Source organism: Balaenoptera acutorostrata, chromosome X (genome assembly GCF_949987535.1).
Source record: "Balaenoptera acutorostrata chromosome X, mBalAcu1.1, whole genome shotgun sequence".
Classification (NCBI taxonomy): Eukaryota; Metazoa; Chordata; class Mammalia; order Artiodactyla; family Balaenopteridae; genus Balaenoptera; species Balaenoptera acutorostrata.
In genome coordinates, this window is record NC_080085.1 from 88,726,231 (window position 1) to 88,749,694 (window position 23,464).

Below are 23,464 nucleotides of genomic sequence, written 5' to 3' on the forward strand. Positions count from 1 at the left end.
AAACCCAAAGTCATCTAGATTTTCTCCGATGTTATATTCTCAAAGTTTTACACTTTTTTACATTTAGGTCTCTAATCTATTTTGAGTTGTTTTTGTGAAGGGTATAAAGTCTGCATCTAGATTTTTTTTTTTCGCATATGGATGCTCAGTGATTTCAACACCATTTGTTGAAAAAACTATTTTTGGTCCATTGTGCTGTCTTTGCTCTTTTGTTAAACTGCATGGTACTGGCATAAAAATAGACACATAGACCAATGGAACAGAATAGAGAGCTCATAATTAAACCCTTGCATATACAGTCAACTAATATTTGATAAAGAAGCCAGACACATCCAGTAGGGAAAGGATAGTCCCTTCAACAAATGCTGTCAGGAAAACTGGATAACCACATGCAGAAAAATGAAATTGGACCCCTATCTTACACCACTTACAAAAATTAACTTGAAATGGATCAAAGACTTAAACATAAGACCTAAAACCATAAGCGTCCTAGAAGAAAACACAGGGAAGAAGCTCCCTGACATTGGTCTTGGCAATGCTTTTTTTGATGTGGCACCAAAAGCACAAGCAACAAAAGTGAAAATCAACAAGTGGGACTACATTAAACTAAAAAGCTTCGCACAGCAAAAGAAACTATCAACAAAATGAAAAGGCAACTTACAAAATGGGAAAAAATATTTGCAAACCATGTATCAGATAAGGGAGTAATATCAAAAATATATAAAGAACTTATACAATACATACAACTCAATGATTAAAAAAATCCATAAATGGGCATAAGAACTAAATAGACATTTTTTCAAAAAAGAAACCCAAATGGCCAACAGGCACATGAAAAGGTGCTCAACATCACTAAGCATCAGAGAAAAGTAAATCAAAGCTACAATGAGATATCACCTCACACCTGTAAGACTAGAAGTCATCAAGAAGACAAGAGATAACAAGTGTTGGCAAGGATGTGGAGAAAAGGGAACCCTTGTGCAATGCTGGTGGGATCTGTAAGCTGGTTCAGCCACTATGGAGAACAGTATGGAGATTCCTCACAAAATTAAAAATAGAACTAACATATTATCCAGCAATTCCACTTCTCAGTATATACCCAAAGGAATGAAAGCAGGTTAACAAGAGATATATGAACTCCTATGTTTACTGCATCATTATTTACAATAGCCAAGATATGGAAACAAACTGACTGTCCATTAATGGATGAAAGGATAAAGAAGATGTGATATATATAGATGCAATGGAATACTACTCAGCTATGAAAAAGGATATTCTGCTCTTTGCAACAACATGGATGGACCTTAAGGACATCATGCTAAGTGAGATAAGTCAAACAGAGAAAGATAAATAATCTATGATATCTCTTATATGTGGAATCTAAAAAACCCAAACTCATAGTAGCAGAAAATAAAATGGTCTTTACCAGGCGCTGGGGGGTGGGAGAATGGGAGAGATGTCATTTAAGAGTAAATACTTTCAAATAGATAAATAATTCTTAGAGACCTATACACAGTACAGTGATTATAGACAACAAAACTGTATTAAACATTAAATTTGCTAAGGAACTAATCTTAATTGTTCCCAATATTAGAAGAAATGATAACTATGTGATGCAATAGAGGTGTTAATGGTACAGTGGCAATCATACTGCAAAATAAATGTATCAAATCAATATAATGTACACCTTAAACTTACACAGCGTTATATGTCAAATACAACTCAATAAAAAAAATTAAAAATAGAAAGTCATCAAACCACAAAAGAAGAGATAAAGAGAGGAAGAAAGGAATAAATGAACTACAAATAGCCAGAAACCAATTAACAATGTGATAAGACCATACATATCAATAATTACTCTAAATGTAAACTAAACTCTCCAATCAGAAGACCAAGAGTGGCTGCACAAATTAAAAAAACAAACAAACCAAGACCCAACTATATAATGCCTGCAAGAGACTGACTTCAACTTTAAGGACATATATCGATTAAAGAGAAGGCCTGGAATAAGATATTCCACTCAAATGGAAATCAAAAGCAAGCAAGGATAGCTATACAGTAGTCCCCCCTTACCCATGGAGGATATGTTCCAAGATCCCCAGTGGATGTCTGAAACTGCACAGTATAGAAGCATATATATATATATACTATGTTTTTTCCTATGTATACATACCTACGATAAAATTTAATTCATAAATTAGACATAATAAGACATTAACAACAATAACTCATAATAAAATAGAACAATTCTAACAATATACTGTAATAAAAATTATATGAATGTGCTTTCTCTCTCTCTCTCTCAAAATATCTTATTGTACTGTACTCACCCTTCTTCTTGTGATGATGTGAGATAATATAATACCTACATGATGAGATGAAGAGAGGTCTGTGGTTGTGTGTCAGGAGCAGACTATGTCAGTGATTGGGGATTCCAGGTGGAACAGAGTGGAATGGTGTGAGATTTCATCATTCAATTTAAAATTTATGAAATAAAAAGGATCATAAGAGACAACTATGAACAACTATGCCAATAAATTGGACAACCCAGAAGAAATGGATAAATTCCTAGATACAACCCATGACAACTGAATCATGAAGAAACAGAAAATCTGAATAGACTGATTACAAGGTAAGGAGATTAAATCAGTATTCAAAAACCTTCCAACAAACAAAAGTCCAGGACCAGATGGCTTCACTGGTGAATGGTACCAAACATTTAAAGTAAAATTAACACCAATCCTTCCAAACTCTTCCAAAGAAAAACAGAAAAGAAGGAAACACTTTCAAACTCATTTTACGAGGCCAGTATTATCCTCATAACAAAACCTGGCAAGGACACCACAAAAAGAAAATGACAGGCCAATATCCGTGATGAACACAGATGCAAAAATCCTCAACAAAATATTAGCAAGATGAAATCAACCCTATAAAAGAATCACAGACCATGATTAAGTGGAATTTATTCCAGGGAAACAAGGATGGTTCAACATCTGCAAATTAATGAATGTGATATATACCACATTAACAAAATGAAGGGTAAAAATCATATGAACATCTCAATAGATGCAGCAAAAGCATATAACAAAATTCAACATCCATTTATGATTTTAAAAAATCTCAACAAAGTGTACACAGAGGGAACATACCTTAACATAATAGAGACCATATATGAAAAGCCCAAGCTAACACCACATTCAATGGAGAAAAACTGAAACCTTCCTCTAAGATTAGGAACAAGACAAGGATACCCACTCTCATCACTTTTATTCAACATAGTATTGGAAGTCCTAGACACAGCAATTAGGCAAGAAAAAGAAATAAAAGGCATTCCAATCAGAAATGAAATAGTAAAACTGTTGCTATTTGCAGATGACATATTATATATGGAAAACCCTAAAGACTCCATCAATAAATTCTTAGAACTAATGAACAAATTCAGTAAAGTTGCAGGATACAAAATCAGAAAATGTTGCATTTCTATACATTAATAATGAACTATCATAAAGAGAAAATAAGAAAACAATCCCTTTTATGACTGCATCAAAAAAAATTCTTAAGAATAAATTTAACCAAGGAGGTGAAAGACCTGTACACTGAAAATTAGACGACATTTATGAAAGAATAAATGGAAAGACATTCCATGTTCATGGACTAGAAGAATTAATGTTGTTAAAATGTCCAAACCACCCAAAGCAATCTACAGATTCAGTGCAATCCCTATCAAAATTCCAATGGCACTTTCCAAAGAAATACAACAAATAATCTTAAAATTTCTTTGGAACCACAAAATACCCCAAGTAGTCAAAGCAATCTTGAGAAAGAAGAACAAAGCTGGAGGCATCACACTTACTGATTTCAAACTATATTACAAGGTCATAGTAATCAAAATAGTATGGTATTGGCATAAAAACAGACACATAGATCAATGGAACACAGTAGAGAGCCCAGAAACAGATCCACGCATATACGGTCAATTTATGACAAAGGAGCTAAGATATACAATTGGGAAAGGGCAGTCTCTTCAATAATTGGTACTGGGAAAACTGGACAGTCACATGCAAAAGAATGAAACTTGACAACTACCTTACACCATACACAAAAATTAACTCAAAATGACTTAAAAACGTGAACGTAAACCTGAAATCATTAAAAAGAACTCCTAGAAGAAAACATAGGCAGTAATCTCCTTGATACTGATATTGGTAAGAATTTTTTGGATTTGACACCGAAAGCAAAAGCAACAAAAGCAAAAATAACAAGTGGGACTACATCAAACCAAAAAGCTTCTGCACAGTAAAGGAAACCATCACCAAAATGAAAAGGCAACCTACCAAATGGGAGAAAATATTTATAAATCATATATCTGATAAGGGGCTAATATCCAAAATGTATAAAGATCTCATACAACTCAACAGCCAAAAAAATACAATTGAAAAATGGGCAGAGTATTGCAGTCCTAGCCACAACAATCAGATGAAGAAAAGGAATCCAAATTGGAAAAGAAGTAAAACTGTCACTGTTCGCAGATGACACGATACTATATAGAAAAAAATCCTAGACACCACCAAAAAACTACTAGAGCTCATCAATGAATTCAGTAAAGGTGCAGGATACAAAATTAACATACAGAAATCTGTTGCATTTCTGTACACTAACAATGAAGTATCAGAAAGAGAAATTAAGGAAACAATCCCATTTACTATCACATCAAAAAGAATAAAATACCTAGGAATAAACCTACCTAAGGAGGTAAAAGACCTGTACCCAGAAAACTGTAAGACACTGATGAAAGAAATTGAAGACAACACAAACAGATGGAAAGCTACACCGTGTTCACGGATTTGAAGAATTAGTATTGTTAAAATGACCATACTACCCAAGGCAATCTACAGATTCAATGCAATCCCTATCAAAATGCCAATGGCATTTTTCACAGAACTAGAACAAATAATTCTAAAATGTGTATGGATATGCAAAAGACCTCGAACAGCCAAAACAATCTTGAGAAACAAAAACAGAGCTGGAGGTACCATGCTCTCTGGCTTCAGACTATAGTACAAAGATAAAGTAATCAAAACAGCATGGTACTGTCACAAAAACAGACATATAGATCAATGGAACAGGATAGAAAGCCCAGAAATAAACCCACACACCATGGTCAATTAATCTACGACAAAGGAGGCAAGAATATACAATGGAGAAAAGACAGTCTCTTCAATAAGTAGTGTTGGGAAAACTGGACAGCTACATGTAAAAGAAGGAAATTAGAATATTTTCTTACACCATATAAAAAATAAACTCAAAATAGATTAAAGACCTAAATGTAAGACCAGAAACCATAAAACTCCTAAAAGAAAACATAGGCAGAACACTGTGACATAAACTGCAGCAATGGGCTTCCCTGGTGGCGCAGTGGTTGAGAGTCTGCCTGCCAATGCAGGGGACACGGGTTCGAGCCGTGCTCTGGGAGGATCCCACATGCCGCGGAGCAACTGGGCCCGTGAGCCACAACTACTGAGCCTGCGCGTCTGGAGCCTGTGCTCCGCAACAAGAGAGGCCGCGATAGTGAGAGGACCGCGCACTGCGATGAAGAGTGGCCCCCGCTTGCCGCAGCTAGAGAAAGCCCTCGCACAGAAATGAAGACCCAACACAGCCAAAAATAAATTTAAAAAAAAAAATCCCTTAAAAAAAAAAAATAAACTGCAGCAATATTTTTTTGGATCTATCTCTTAAGGTAAAAGAAACAAAAGCAAAAATAAACAATTGGGACCTAATTAAACTTAAAAGCTTTTGCACAGCAAAGGAAACCATCAGCAAAACAAAAAGACAACCTACTGAATTAGACAAAATATTTGCAAATGATATGACCGATAAGGGATTAATATCCAAAATGTATGAACAGCTCATACAACTCAACATCAAAAAAACAAACAACTCAATTAAAAAGTGGGCCTGAATAGACATTTTTCCAAAGAAGACATATAGATGGCCAACAGGCACATGTAAAGATGCTCAACATTGTTAATCATCAGAGAAAGGCAAATCAAAACCATTAGATATCACCTCATGCCTGTCAGATGGCTATCATAAAAAAAAACCACAAATAAGAAATGTTGGAGAAGATGTGGAGAAAAGGGAACCCTTTTGGTATACTGTTGGTGAGAATGTATACTGATGCAGCCACTGTGGAAAACAGTAGGGAGGTTCCTCAAAAAACTAAAAATAGAACTACCATATGATCCAGCAATTCTACTCCTGGGCATATATCCAACAAAAACAAAAACATTAATTCGAAAAGATACATGCACCCCAATATTCATAGCAGCATTATTTACAATAGCCAAGATGTGAAAGCAACCTAAATGTCTTTCAACAGACGAATGGAAAATGAAGATGTGGTATATATATACAATGGAATACTACTTGGCTATAAAAAAGAATGAAATTTTGCCAATTACAACAAAATGGATGGACTTGGAATACATTATTCTAAGTGAAATAAATCAGACAAAGACAAATACTGTATGATATGTGGAATCTAAAACATAAAACAAACTAGTGAATATAACAAAAAAAAGGAGCAGACTCACAGATATAGAGAACAAACTAGTGGTTACCAGTGGGGAGAGGGAAGTGGGAAGGGGAAATATAGGGGTAGGGGATTAAAAGTTACAAACTACTATGTATAAAATAAATACGCTACAAGGATATATTGCACAGCACAGGGAATATAGTCAATATTTTATAATAACTATAAATGAAGTATAACCTTTAAAAGTTGTGAATCACTATGTTGTACACCTGAAACTTATATATATTGTAAATCAACAATACCTTAATGAAAAATCATGTTAAAAGAGCCAATGCTTTTGTAACTGAGCTCTAATTATTAAAGAATGAATGATTAAAATAAAAACAATAAGAGAACAAGTACCTCGATTAAAACATGGGCCTTACACCTTAACAGACACCTCACTGAAGAAGATATACAGATGGCAAATAAGCATATGAAAAGAAGCTCCACGCCATATGTCATCAGGGAATTGCAAATTAAATAACAAGGAGATATCACTATACACCTATTAAAATGCCCTAAATCCAGAACACTGACAACACTAAATAGTGGCAAAGATGTTGAAGAGCAGAACTCTCATTCATTGCTAGTACAAATATAAACTCGTACAGCCACTTTGAAAGACAGCTTGGTGGTTTCTTACAAAACTAAACATATTCTTCCAATATAATCCAGCAATCACATTCCTTGGTATTTACCTACAGGAAGTGAAAACTTATGTCCACATGAAAATGTGCACACAAGTATGTATAGTAGCTTTATTCACAATTGCCAAAACTTTTGAAAGCAAACAAGATGTCCTTCAGTAGGTAAATGGATAAATAAACTGTGGTATATCTAGACAATGGAATATTACTCAGTGCTAAAAAGAAATGAGCTATCAAGCCATGAAAAGACATAGAAGAACCTTAAATGCTTATTACTCAAGGAACACAAACTGAAAAGGCTACATACTGTATCATTCCAACTATATAACATTCTGGAAAAGGCAAAACTGTAGAAACAGTAAAAAGGATCAGTGGTATCCAGGGGTTGTGGGGCGAGTGGTGGTACTGAGTACACAGGATTTTTTAAGGCAGTGGAATATTCTGTATGATACTACAATGACTGACATAAGTCATTATACATTTGCCCAAACCCACAGAATGTACAGCATCAAGAGTGAACACTAAGATAAACTATGAACTTTGGGTAATTACGATGTGTTGATACAGATGCATCAGTTGTAATAAAAGTACCACTCTGGTGGGGTATGTTGAAAATGGGGGAGGCTATGTATGTATAGAGGCAGGAGGTACATGGGAAATCTCTGTACCTTTCTCTTGAATTTTCTATGAACCTACAAACTGCTCCACACACACACAAAAATTAAGCCTTAAAAAAAAAACCACAGGGCTTCCCTGGTGGCGCAGTGGTTAAGAATCTGCCTGCCGATGCAGGGGACAGGGGTTCGAGCCCTGGTCTGGGAAGATTCCCACATGCCGCAGAGCAACTGGGCCCGTGAGCCACAACTACTGAGCCTGCACGTCTGGAGCCTGTGCTCCGCAACAAGAGAGGCTGCAACAGTGAGAGGCCTGCGCACCGCGATGAAGAGTGGTCCCTGCTCACTGCAACTGGAGAAAGCCCTCGTACAGAAACGAAGACCCAACACAGCCAAAAATAAAATTAATTAATTAATTAATTTTAAAAAAACCACCACAGAATGGAAGGAAATATTTGCAAATCAGGCATCTAATAAGGTTCTAATATCTTGAATATATAAAGAGCTCTTACAATTCAACAACATATTGACAGCCCAATTAAACAGTGGACAAAAGACTTGAATAGACATTTTCCAAAGAAGTTATACAAATGGCCAGCAAGCAAATGAAAAAATGTTCAACAGCATTATTAGAGAAATGCAAAACAAAACCACAAGGAAATACCACTTCACACCCACTAGGCTGGTCATAAGCAAAAAAACAAAGTAACAAGTGTTGATAAGGATGTGGAGGGGGACTTCCTTGGTGGCACAGTAGTTAAGAACCCGCCTGCCAGTGCAGGGCACACAGGTTCGAGCCCTGGTCCGGGAAGATCCCACATGCCGTGGAGCAACTAAGCCCGTGCGTCACAACTACTGAGCCTGCGCTCTAGAGCCCGCGGGCCACAACTATTGAGCCCGCAGGCCGCAACTACTAAAGCCCACGCACCTAGAACCCGTGCTCTGCAACAAGGGAAGCTGCCACAATGAGAAGCCCACGCACTGCAACGAAGAGTAGCCCCCACTCGCCACAACTAGAGAAAGCCCATGCGCAGCAACGAAGACCCAATGCAGCCAAAAATAAATAAATAAATAAATAATTTTAAAAAAACAAAACAAAATAAAACAAAACAAACAAAAAAAAGGATGTGGAGGAAATGGAAACTTTGTACATTGCTTGTGGGACTATAAAATGGTACAGCCACCCTGGAAAGCTTGGCACTTTCTCAAAAAGTTAAACACAGAATTACCATATGACCTAGCAATTCCACTCCTAGGTACATGCCCCAAAAGAACTGAAAACAGGTGTTCTAAATTTATCTAAAATGACTGATATTTGCATACCTCTGTGATTATACTAAATACCACTGAATTGTTCACTTTAAATGTGTGAATTGTATGTTATATGAATAATGTCTCAGTATAGCTGTTATGTGCGTGCATGCACGTGCACACACACACACTCTCTCTCTCTCTCACATACATATGGAATGAAGTACTAATATGTGCTACTACATGAATGAACCTTAAAACATTATGCTAAGTAAAAGGAGCCAGTCACAAAGGACCACATATTATATGATTCTATTTATATGAAATATCCAGAATAGGCAAACAGAGACAAAATATACATTAGTGGTTGCCCAGGGCTTGAGGGAATAGGGGATTGGGGTGCTTATAGCTAAAGGTTATAGGGTTTCTTCTGAGGTGACAAAAATATTCTAAAATTGACTGTGGTGATAGTTCTAGAACTCTGTGAGTATACTAAAAACCACTGAATTGTATACTTTGTGAATTATAGTTCAATAAAGCTGTTTTTTCTTTAAAAAAGTTAAAACATATCACTAGGAGACAAGGGGATTACAACTTGAGTTGAACTAATAAATTAAGGGAATCAACTATGGAAGCTCACTCACAGATGGAACCCTTGTGCCCCTGGATTCACCTCCTCTAGTCAATTAGAGGACAGGGGTGGCGGTTCATATCCAGAACTCTGTGATCCACATGGGCACCACAGGATTTTACTAGCTGAATATGCAAGATCTGTGTCTTCCATGGTTTACTGTGCTCTTGTTGGTAGAGAACGGCAACGTGAGTTTCTACAGGTTGAGCCCACCTTTGCCACTGTGGTTCGGTGACTACCACCAGCATTTCCCTCACAGACACCCTAGTAGCTTTATATTTCCGCTTGTCATTGATAATTTGCTGAGGATACTAACAGTGCTGCTTCTCTTCTATGTCCCTGCTTCCAGGAAGCTAGATTCTTCTTCAGGAAAGGTTCCACATTTCAGTGGACATGCAAAATGCCTCCAGTGTCCTGGTGTAACATTTGGCAGGCAATGAACCAGCCTTCTTCAGAGCTAAGGACCAGCCCAAGAACTACCCTGTCAGCAATGTGCAACAGTTTCAGCTACAAGAGGTGTAAAGAAAATGAAATGAGGAACAACAGCAGTACTTTCAAATAGGACATAGCCATAGCACAGCAAGAGGGAAAATGACTATAAAGATTTTCTGAATTCTCTTTTCCACTTGTGTATTTTGAAAAGACGAAAAACAAAGAAACAAATGTTTCTCCACTTTATTTTGTAGGAAATAAGGAAGACTCATTTTTCATGAGTTTTCACTCCAACTTAACATTTCTCCCATCATTTTCCTCTCCAATTTCTTTTAGAGCAGGCAATCCACATCTTTAAACAGCATTAAAAATCTAAAGTCCCATAGTTTTATTTCAACCATTTTATTATCTTTCTGTACTAGTTCCAGACCTTGGCTGCTTACCCATCTCCTCCTTTACCCAATTACATGCAACTAACTATCTACATGTATCACTCAAATTCTATAAGTGAAATCATTCAATATAAGAACAGTACTTTGTATAGTGAGATGATGAAGGTAAACAACACAGTTGGTCTTACTTTGGATATTTTCTGAAAGTCACTGCCTGGTAGTATATGTGGAAAGTCACTCAAAAGATATATTTCCCCTGTACTCACCTTCCCGTTATCCTCAAAGTAAATTTGGCACCGATGTGCTACTCCATTTATCTCTAGATATTTTTCTCAGAGCAGGTAGAGCATGAGGATTCCAATCACAGGCATGGATGAAGGCAGCATCAGCATAAACTAGGAATGGTAATGTAAAATAGTCAATCCCTACAGGAAGATTAGACACTGGTTGAGATTATGGGTCCCAAGTGGCCAACCATAAATATAGGTTCCAAGCTCTAAGACTCAGAAATAGCAATCTCCTTGAAGGAACACCCAGCTGTGGACTGAGTTGGGAGTTAATTTCCTATAATCACAGCCAAGGGACGTAAGAAGGCAGAGACACTGACTACCTCAGATGTAAGAAGTCCCCTTATTCAAATTTGTTGATGACTATACTCTAGACCTATCTTTATCTTCCTCCTCATTATCAATAAGCAGATACTTAGTACTATATTGACTGGGGTACTTACATACCTGTTCTTTAGGGATAAGACAACATTAATACAAATATTTAGAAGATACATAGAAACACAACCAAACATTGAGTACTTTGAGTATTTATACCATACACGTACCAAAGGCCAGTGCATTCTCGGTAATAACTGAACAGTAGTGTTCAAAAGACAGTAGATAGGGAGGTATTAGCACTCTTTACATTACTCTGGGCAGAGTTTAAAAGGTTATTTGAATGACAGTCTAGTGAAGGAAATGATGAGAAAACGTGTCAGGCATGGGAGTCATGGGAGAAGGTTCACGGGTATAAAAAATGTGGCAATCTAATAGGGGGTGCTGACATTCTGGAGGAGGACTTTAGACTTCATCCACGGTGAAACAGGAAGAGCCTTTAGGAGAAGAATCGCATGATCAAAAGGAAGACAATTTCTTCTTACACTTTAAAGAGCTTACCTGACAAGGGGACATTAAATTTGCCGGGAAGGTAATAAAGAATTTTTATTCTACTAACAAAAACAGATTTGGAGTTCACTGTACTTTAATAGGAATATACCATATTTGAACAACACAATTTTCTCATGGCCTTGAAGAAAAACACTGATTCAAGAGTTTCAAGAGTAGACTGGACCTGAATAGGGGTCTGGGGAATAGGTTACTACTTCAAGCCCATGGTCCCTAGAATCATCACCTGCATAGAGACCCCCACACACCAGTGCTTCTCCAGTACAGGGCAATGACATCACTCACAGCTTCTCGGTGATATCTCAAATGAGAAGATGCACTGGGTCCCACCAAAATCATTCCTAGGAAAAGAAATATAACAAGAAGGAAGTTGAATAACAAAGGCATCAAATTTAAAAAGTAAGAGCTCACAGTTGTTCGTGACATTACAGTAGCTAGTTCAGACAAGAACTGAAACTAAGAATAATAGCTAAGATGTGAATGCTTACCATGTGCAAGGCACTGTGCAAAAGCTTGTGTTCTAAATCACTTAATCATCAGGACTTCCCTGGCGGTCCAGTGGTTAAGATTCTGTGCTTCCACTGCAGGGGGCGCAGGTTCGATCCCTGGTCGGGGAACTAAAATCCCACATGCTGCAGAGTGTGGTAAGTACATAAATACATAAATAAATAAATCACTTCATCATCATCCCAACAACCTCATGAGGTTATTATATCCACATTACAGATGAGGAAACTGAGGTTCACAGACACACAGCTAGAAAGTGACAGAGCTGGCATCTGAACCCAAGGGATCTCTTAGTTTGTGCTCTTAAATTGCCTCCAAATGGATAGTAAACTATCATTCAAGAGAATTGGGTTATGACCCTTCCAGATTTCCCTTTTTCTTTTGCTCCTGTTAACCACCTCCTACACACACATACCCCTCCAAATGGGTTTCCACTGGTTCTATTACAGTCATCTAGATCTTTCATATTCTGGAAGACATTCTGATTTACTAAAAGGAACCAGGTCTCCTTGGAGAAATGGCTGGTTCTCCCATGGCTGTGGCAGGGAATATATAAAATGAGCAACCTGTAGTGCCAGAAAGTAAGGAAGTGTTCAAAGAACAAAACAATGGGGACATGCCAAAGGGATATAGGGTCCAACGTGAAAGAGTTTCTAATGAACAAAGCTGGAACAATTTGAGAAACAAAATAAATAATTCTTCCTTATAGAAGAATGCTAAATAATTTATGTAGATTCTCACCCTCCAGGAAGTGGAGCTTAATCTTCCCCAACCCTTCTTGAAAGTGGGCTGGACTTAGTGACTAACTTCCAAAGAATAGAGTATAGAACGTGGGGAAAATAACTTTATGGAGGAAAAAGCTGGCAAAGGCTGGTCAGCTCATCAAAGCCTTGTTATGATATGATGAGAATGGTATTTTACCTTTGTGGTCTTCCTCTCAAACACCCATAACCCCATTCTCATCATGAGGAAAAAAATTAGACAAATCCCAATTGAGGCACAGTCTACAAAATAACCTGAATAGTACTCCTCAATACTGTCAAGGTCATCAAAACAAAGAAATTCTAAGAAACTGTCACAATCAACAGGAACCAAAGGAGACATGAGAACAATCTAACGTGGTGTCCTGGATTGGATCCTAGAACAGAAAAAGACATTAAGTAAAAACTAAGGAGATCCGAAAAAAGTATGGACTTTAGTTCATCAGTATGGGTTCACTGATCATAGCAAATGTACCATACTAATGTAACATGTTGATAAAAGGGGTAACTGTGTGCAGGGCAGTGAGTGGGTGGATATGGGAACTCTCTGTACTATTTTTGCAACTTTCTGGTAAATCTAAAACTATCCTAAAATACAAAGTTTATTTTTTAAAAAATCACAAAACCTGGAAAAAGAAATAGAATCAAAGCCCAGCTTTTGTCCTCATTAATTGTGAACCTTGTATAAATCACTATCTAAACACTGGTATCTCTGTTTATAAAACAGATAGAATACTGTTTATTTCAGTGACATCTGCAAGTTGGTAAACTAGGAAACTCCAGGTTCCCCTTCCCCCCACCCACATTAACATTTTTTAAAAATCAACTAGAAATTAGCAAAAAATAACTTTACAGGAGATCTGGAAAACAGTCTATAGCAACCAAGCAAAACCTTAATCAAGAAAAAGCCACATAGGAAATGGAAGGAAATTCCATGGTATTTTTACTTACTTGTACCCCACCTCTCCTTACCCTGTAGTGCATGGAAGCACAGTCCGGGAGATGCAGTGGCCTAGCTGTCAATTCCCTCCCTCAAACTGGAAAGAGGAAGGCAGACCTTTTTTGCAATGTTCTAATCTGTCTAGGGGCTGCCTGAGGTACTGGTCTCTTAGAGTTCAGAAAGAGAAAAGTGGTATAGCTCGGATCTCAGGCTAGGAAAAGACAGGAAATGGTGGACACCGCTCAAGAAAGCTGCAGAGGGACTACAGTCTCGCAACATCTGGGGCAAGAGATTAGAGGTGGAAGAACACAACAGAACATCAATGGCCCCCAGAAGAAGCAGTGGTGAGAGTCTTTCGGAAATTAAGACACTTAAAAACAGATGCGTATTTAAGGGAATTGAAAAAGCACACACAGTGGCCTAGGCGAGACGTACGCCTAGAAAAGGTCCAAGAAGACTTTAAGCCTTCACATGAGGCTGATTCCAAGGCCCAGAGCAAACCTTGCTAATTAGTAAATGTCTTCCCCAGCACACAGCCTACCTGCAAGGCTGTTTTTTTCAAATACCCAATTTTCAATTTAAAAAATCACAAAACATACAAAGAAATAGGAAAATATGCCACATTCAAAGGAAGAAAATAAAGTGGCAGAAACTGTCCCTGAAAAGGCACAGGCACCAGAAGCACCAAAGACTAAAACAATTATCTTAAATATGCTCAGAGAACTAAAGGAAAACACAAAGAACCAAAGGAATGAGGAAAGGAATATATTTTTTAAATGAGAATACCAACAAAGAAACAAAAATTATAAAAAGGAACAAAAAAGAAATTCTAGAGCTGAAAATACAGTAACTCAACTAAAATACTCACTAGAGGGGTTCAACAATAGACTGACAAGAAGAAACAATCAGTGAAGCTGAAGTTATCATTTGAAATTATCAAGTCTGAGGAGCAAAAAAGAATGAAGTGGACAGAGATTAAAAGACTAATGGGACATAATCAAGCAACATATGCATTATGAGAGTCCCAGAGGTTGAAAGAAAGAAAAGAAGAGCAGAGAGGTTATTTGAAGAAATAATGGCTGAAAACTTCTCAAATTTGAGGAAAAACATGGATACACAAGTCCAAGAATCTCAATGAACTCTAAGTAAGATAAACTGAAAGAGGCCTACGCCAAGATACATTATAATCAAACTGTCAACAGCTATAGTGAGAATCTTGAAAGAAGCATGAAAAAGCTACTCTTACGTGCAAGGGATCTTCAATAAGATGATCAGCAAATTTCTCAGTGGAAACCTCAGAGACCAGAAGAAGTGAGATAATATATTTATAGGGCTGAAAGAATAAATGTCAACTGAGAATTCTGTATCTGGCAAAACTGTCCTTCAGAAATGAGGGAGAAATTAAGATACTCTCAGATAAATAATATTCAACATCGAAAAGGAAGTTTTAGCCATAGAAATTAGGCAAGAGAATTAAATAAAAGACATCCAAATTGGAAAGGAAGAACTAAAATTACCTGTTTGCGGATGACACGATCTCATATGGAGAACAGCCTAAATATTCCTCCCCCTGAAAAAACTCATTAGAACTAATAAATAAACTCAGCAAACCTGCAGAGTACAAAATAACAAAAGTAAACAAATGGGACCTAATTAAACTTAAAAGTTTTTGCACACAAATGAAACCATAAACAAAACAAAAAGAAAACCCTCAGAATGGGAGAAAATATTTGCAAACGAAGCAACCGACAAGGGATTAGTCTCCAAAATATACAAACAACTCATGAAGCTCAATATCAAAAAAACAAACAATCCAATCAAAAAATGGGCAGAGGATCTAAACAGACATTTCCCCAAAGAAGACATACAGATGGTTAAAAAGCACATGAAAAGATGCTCAACATCAGTAATTATCAGAGAAATGCAAATCAAAACTAAAATGAGGTATTACTTCACACCGATCAGAATGGCCATCATCAAAAAACCTACAAATAGTAAATGCTGGAGAGGGTGTGGAGAAAAGGGAACCCTCCTACACTGTTGGTGGGAATGCAAACTGATACAGCCACTATGGAGAACAGTATGGAGGTTCCTTAAAAAACTAAAAGTAAAGCTACCATATGACCCAGCAATCCCACTCCTGGGCATATATCCAGAGAAAACCATAATTTGAAAAGTTACTTGTACCGCAATATTCATTGCAGCACTACTCACAAGAGCCAGGACATGGAAGCAACCTAAATGTCCATCAAAAGAGGAATGGATAAAGAAGATATGGTATATATATATACAGTGGAATATTACTCAGCCATAAAAAAGAACAAAATAATGCCACTTGCAGCAACATGGATGGACCTAGAGATTTTCATACTGAGTGAAGTAACTCAGACAGAGAGAGACAAATATCATATGATATCGCTTATATGTGGAATCTAAAAAAAGGCTACACAATTATACTCCAATAAAAATATTTAAAAAATTAATTAAAATTAAAAAAGCCTACAAATGAACTTATATACAAAACCAAAATAGAGTTACATATGTAGAAAATAAACTTATGGCTACTGGGGGGTAAGGGGGGAGAAGAGATAAATTGGAAGATTGGGATTGACACATACACACTATATATATATAAAAGGTAACTAGTGAGCATCTACTGTACAGCACAGGGATCTCTACTCAACACTCTGTAATGGCCTATATGGGAAAAGAATCTAAAAAAGCGTGGATATATGTATTTGTATAACAGATTCACTTTGCTGTACACCTGAAACTAACACAACATTGTAAATCAATTATACCCCAATAAAAATTAAAAACAAAAACAAACAAAAACCCCCCAAAATACTGGAATTCTAAATTTCATCAGAATTACTAAAACATATTTATATTTTCCCAAATATTAAAATCATATTGAAGGACCCACTTACAAATAATAACTCAGTTCATTTCTGAACTTAGGTAATGTTTCTGTAGTAATGTTTTTACACATTTTTAATTAAAAATATATATATATTTAAGGTATAAAAAAAATAACATACAAAAGCCAGTTGCATTTCTATACACTAAGAATGAACAATCTGTATAGGAAATTAAGAAAACAATTCCATTTATAATAGCATCAAAAAGAGTAAGTAAAGAAACAAAACCAAAAAAAAAAAAGAAACAAAACCAAAAATAAACAAGTGGACTACATCAAACCAAAAAGCTTCTGTACACCAAAGGAAATCATCAATAAAATGAAAAGGTAACCTACCGCATGGGAGAAAACATTTGCAGATCATATAGCTGATAAGGGGTTAATATCTAAAATATATAAAGAACTCATAACAATCAAAAGGGAAAAAAGCAAACAATCTGACTAAAAAATGGGCAGAGGATCTGAACGGACTTTCTTCCAAAGAAGACATACACATGGTCAACATACACGAAAAGGTGCTCAACACAACTAGTCTTCTGGGAAATGCAAATCAAAAACCACAATGAGATATCACCTCACATCTGTCGGAATGGCTATTATCAAAAAGACAAGAGATAACAAGTGTTGGTGAGGGTGTGGAGAAAAGGGAACTGTTGTGCACTGTTGATGGAAATGTAAATTGGTACAGCCACTATGGAAAACAGTATGGAGTTTCCTCAAAAAATTAAAAATAGAACTACTACATGATCTAGCAATTCCACTTTTGGATATTTATCTTAAGGAAACAAAAACACTAACTTTAAAAAATATATGCACCCCAATATTCATTGCAGCATTATTTACAATAGCCAAGATATGGAAGCAACCTAAGTGTCCATGGATGGATGAATGGATAAAGAAAATGTAGTATACATATACAATGGAATATTATTCAGCCATAAAAAGAAGTAAATCTTGCCATTTGTGACAACACGGATGGACCTTGAAGGCACTACGCTAAGTGACGTAAGTCAGAGAAATACCATATGAGCTCTCTTACATGTGGAGTCCTAAAAAAAAAAAAAACTCATAGTTAGAACAGACTGGTGGTTGCCAGAGGGTGAAGGTGGTCAAAAGATACAAACTTCCAGTTATAAAATAAATATGACCTGGGATGTAATGTAAAGCATGGTGAATATAGTTAGTAATACTGCATTGTGTACCTGAAAGTTGCTAAGAGAGTAGATATTAAAAGTTCTCATCACAAGACAAGAAAGTTGTAATTATGTGTGGTGATGACTGTTAACTAGACTTACTGTGGTGATCATTTTGCAATATATACAAATATTGAATCATTATGTTGTACACCTGAAAATAATATAATGTTACATGTCAAATATATATACATATATATATATCAAACAATAAAATATTCAGGATTAAACTTAACCAAGAAGGTGAAAGACTTTTATGCTGAAAATTACAAAAGGTTACTGAAAGAAATTAAGGAATACACAAATAAATAGAAAGACATTCATGTTCATGAGTGGGAAGATTCAATATTGTTATGATGTCAATACCACCAAAAGCATCTACAAATTCAAAGCAATCCCTATTAAAATCTCAATGACATTTTGGAAGAAATTTTTTTAAAAATCTATCCTAGAATTCACATGGAATCCCAAGGGATTTTGAAGTTACAACAATCTTGAAAAAGAACAAAGTTGAAGGTCTCACACTTCCTGATTTAAAAACTTACTACAAATCTATTGTACGATAATCAAAACAGTGTGGCACTGGCATAAGACAGACATATAGATCAATGGAATAGAATAGGGAGTCCAGAAATAAACGCTCACATATATGGTCAATGGTCAAATGATTTTCAACAAGGGTGTCAAGACCATTCAATGGGGAAAGGGCAGTCTTTTGAACAAATGGCGCTGGGAATACTGGATATCCACATGCTAAAGGATGAAGTTGGACCTTTACCTTAAACCATATACAAAAATTAACTCAAACTGGACCAAAGATCTAAATGTAAGAGCTAAACCTATAAAACTCTCAGAAGAAAACATAGGAGAAAAGTTTCATGACACTGGTTTTGGCAAAGATTTCTTGGAAATGATACCAAATGCACAGGCAACAAATAAAAAAATAGATAAGATGAACTCCATCAAAATTTAAAACTTTTGTGTATCCAAAGGACACTACCAACAGAGTAAAAAGACAACCCACAGAATGGGAAAAATATTTGGAAATCATGTATCTGATATGGGATTAGGATCCAAAATATATATATATATATATATATATATATATATATATATTTTTTTTTTTTTTTTTTTTTTTTTTTTTTTTTTGGCCACGCTGCATGCGGGATCTTCCCCAACCAGGGATCAAACCCGTGCCCCCTGCAGTGGAAGCACAGAGTCTTAACCACTGGACCGCCAGGGAAGTCCCCAGAATATATTTTTAAAAACTCCTACAACTCAACAACAACAAAAAAACCAAACAACCAGATTAAAAAATGAGAAAAGGACTTAAATAGATATTTCTCCAAAGAAGATCTACAAATGGCCAATAAGCACATGAAAAGACATTCAATCTCATTAATCCTTAGGTGTTAGATAACAGAAAATATATATATTTGGTTATGTCCCTGGTTCCTGGCACAGAGCTCCTAAAACCTTTTCCTAAGAGCACTAGGAGCATCTCTTGTTCTAATATTTGGTCTTGGACCCCATCCCTTACACAGGACTCCTAAAAGCCTCATAAATTCCTAAATGATAAGAGCACTAGCAGCATCTTTTGTTCTGAGGCAACTCTGGGTGAGCTCCTGGATGGGGGCTGGTCACCAGAATAACCAAGCCATGATCAGAAGCTTGGAATTTTTGGCTCTGCCCCCTCCCCCTCCTCCAGAGAGGGGAGAGAAGCTGGAAATGGAGTAATAATTGATCATGCCTATGTGATAAAGCCTTCATAAAAATCCCCAAAGTAGGGGGTTCAAAGAGCTTCCAGGTGGATGAACACATCCACATACCAGGAGAATGATGCACCCCCAACTCTTCAGAGACAGAAGCTCCTGCACTTGGGACCCTTGAAGAACTCACCCTATATATCTCTTCAAATGGCTGTTCAACTGTATCCTTTGTCATATCCTTTAGTAAACTGATAAAAGTAACTGTTCTCCCGAGTTCTATGAGCCACTCTAGCAAATTAACTGAACCCAAGGAGGGAGTCGTTGGAACCTCTGATTTATAGCCACTCGGTCAAAAACACAGGTGATAACCTGGGCTTGCGATTGGCATAAGTGGGGGTGGAAAGCAGTCTTGTGGGACTGAGCCCTTAACCTGTGAATTTGATGCTATCTCCAGGTAGATAGTGTCAGAATTGAGTTAAACTGTACGACACCCAGCTGGTGTCGCAGAGAATTGCTTGTTGTGGGGAAAATCCCCCACCACACATTTGGTGACCAGAAGTGTCAAAAGTAAAGTGTTCTATGTGAAAGTAAAGGAGACACACAGGAGAGGAGAACAGTAGGTTTTTCCAGTATAGTACAGAAATGCAAATCAAAATCACAATGTAATACCACTTCATACTTTTTAGGGTGGTTATTATCAAAAAAACAAAAAACAAACCAGAAAATAACAAATGTTGGTGAGGATGAAATGGGAACCCCTGTGCATTCCTGGTGGGAATGTAAAACGGTGCAGCCACTGTGGAAAACAGTATGATGGTTTCTCAAAAAATTAAACATAGAATTACCACACCATCTAGCAATTCCACTTCTGAGTATATATCCAAAAGAATTAAAAGCAGGGACTCAAACAGATATTTGTACACCCATGTTCATAGCAGCATTATTCACAATAGTCAAAAGGTGGAAGCAACCCAAGTGTTCATCAACGCATGAATGGATAAACAAAATGTGGTATGTACACACAATGGAATATTATTCAGCCTTAAAAAGGAAGGAAATTCTGATACATGCTACAACATAAATGAACCTTGAAGACATTATGCTAAGTGAAATAAACAAATCACAAAAAGAAAAAGTGTTAACGATTCCACTTATATGAGGTATGTAGCATAGTCAAATTCATAGAGACAAAGTAGAATGGTGGTTTCCAGGGGCTGGGGGGGAGGAGAGAATGGGGAATTAGTGTTTGATGGGTATGGAGTTTCAGTTTTTGAAAATACGAAAGTTCTGGAGATGGATAGTGATGACAGTTGCACAATGTGAATATTCTTAATGCCACCGAACTATGCACTTAAAAATGGTTAAAACTGTAAATTTTGTTATGTATATTTTACCACAATAAAAGAGATAGCATACTAAAACCATCTCCCAGGTTTTGTGAGAATCAAGTGAGATCTATGTAAAAAAGCTTTGTAATCTATATGGCCCTTCACAAATATTAGCTCTTTTTAATCACCACCCTGTTTACCCCAGCCTGATGCCATTATCCACATGCTTAACTGAGCCATGCTCACCTAGCAGCATACTGTTGGGGTTTAAGTGCTATCCAGTGATATCCACCTTCATTTTGCTAGGCCCTGAATTCCACGTGCCAAGGCAATGGTCTCCCAGAGTTCTGGTTCTGAAATAGAACAAGCCCCCAAACAGACAAAAGTTTCAGACAAGCCTGGTGGTTCCTAGAGAAAAAATTCAAAAGACTTCCTCCTCTTACTCAGTTTTCCCCAATGCTTGGTTCGGAAACAGTCCTCATTCAGCAGCAAGAGGTCAGCATGCCACTGCCAAGAACAAAGGAAATCCTCCAATTCAACTGACCACCCAACTCCCTGGCCTGCTACCAAGCAACATATTTAATGAGGCAGCCTTTGAGCAGGTGAACAATCCTGAACCTCCTTTGAAGGAACAGGATTCTGGGAAAGGAATACAGGAAATATATTCACTGAGCATGAATTGAGAACAGAAGTAGTTACATAAGAAATAAAAAATGAAAATGCTAAAGCTGAAAGACCAGAACAACCTGCTTTGATGGGTTAGACAATTATCTGTAGAGTAGCCTCAAAGCTGAACCCTCAAACATTCTCAGAAAGTATAAATATTGGTGCAGAACCAGTGTGATAATGCAGTAGTGCAAAACCTAGGAATGATGCTTCTTTCTGGAAAGCTAGCCAATTGGTACCTATAGCCAGATACTGACCAGGATCTGTGTCAACATTCACGTGCTCTCTGAGGGCCCCAAGTTTCCTTATGTCTTGCAGGCACCACTGAGGATTCCTCCTAACTTGGGTAATGCTACAGTTCTCTTTGGAATCTTTTTTGTGAAATGTTGTCTATCCATAGGTTTCTGCCTTTCAAAGGGAGATTTCATTCCATGACTGTCTGAGGAAATTTAAATGTGGACCAAACATAAGCAGCACTTACTCCAGCCTTGGAAGTATGACCTTTTATGGCCAGGAGAAATAACCCAAGTCTCTGTGCCCTCACAATCTTGAATGTCTTTGCTTGCTTCACTGGTACCTTATCCAATATTCTTAGTGCCATTAACAAAACTGGATAAGAATTCAGGACTTTACCACAAAACTTTCTGCCAATGTCCCACAAATCTTGCCTGTGGTTTCCCAAATTCTTTGATTCTCCACTACATACCCTTTCTCTTCTGCTCAAAGCCCCCAAATAACACTTAGTCCCATTTGTGTAGAAATGCATCTTTCCTAGTTTTTCCCCTACCTCTTCATACAGCACCTATTTCCTTGTGTTAACTGAGGTTCAGTCATAATACCTACAACAGCATCAGACAACACCTTCTGTCTTCATTTTGCTACAACCTGGAGGCAAAAGGAATGTGTCACTCTGGGAGAGTAGCAACTAAGGGAAAAGACCCTCATGGACAACAGCAATGAGACATGGGGTCACAGGCACATGGTCTATAACTGAAATACAAATATAAAAAACCAAAAGCTTAGGAAATACCCCTTGTACACGTCTTCTTTTATAACCAGTAGGGGTGGTTGATGAAGTGATAGAACCAACAGTCCATTCTCCACAAATGGCTGATAGCATAACAAGCCCTGGCTAAGCGCCTCAACCTATTCTTCGGTGGTTCATTATTATGAGACAGTGATCCACCATCACCAGGCCCTATGCTCTAAGTTCTTTTCCAAAAACGGTTTAAAAAAAAAAAGTTACGCCATTAAAAATTCTGAGTTATACTGGTAGGCAGTAGATACAGCACTTAAACATGCAGCCTCTGGAGCCAAAGCAACCCGAGTTAAAATCATGTCTTAGCTGCTTCCTGCGTACAACCGGTCAAAGATATTTTCTGTTCCGAAGTTTTCTGATACCCTGCCTGCCAACGTCCTCCGCCGCCCCGCCCCCTCACCACCACGAAACACTTGGAGCCCCGAGGCTGCACGAGAGCAGGTAGGGGTCTCTTCTGCGTTTACCTCCCCATCTCCTCAGCTATGTAGGCGCCTTGACGTTGAGCGCCCCTCATTCTCTAGGCTGCCGCGACTGTCTTTCCTCATGTCTCCCCGAAGGTTCACAGCTTTTGCAAAAGAATAAAACGCACGCCGCTGGGGCGGGGCCAAGCTTTTCCCTCCCGTAACAGGGCGGAACTAAAATGAAAATGCCATGGTTGTTTATCATATGACTTCCCTGTTAC

The 23,464-nt window shown here is 37.3% G+C and overlaps 1 pseudogene; it reads right to left on the bottom strand.

The window, feature by feature from the left end:
• Positions 1–9,767: 9,767 nt before the first annotated feature.
• LOC103015116 (tRNA wybutosine-synthesizing protein 2 homolog) lies at positions 9,768–22,344 on the bottom strand (annotated as a pseudogene).
• Positions 22,345–23,464: the final 1,120 nt, after the last annotated feature.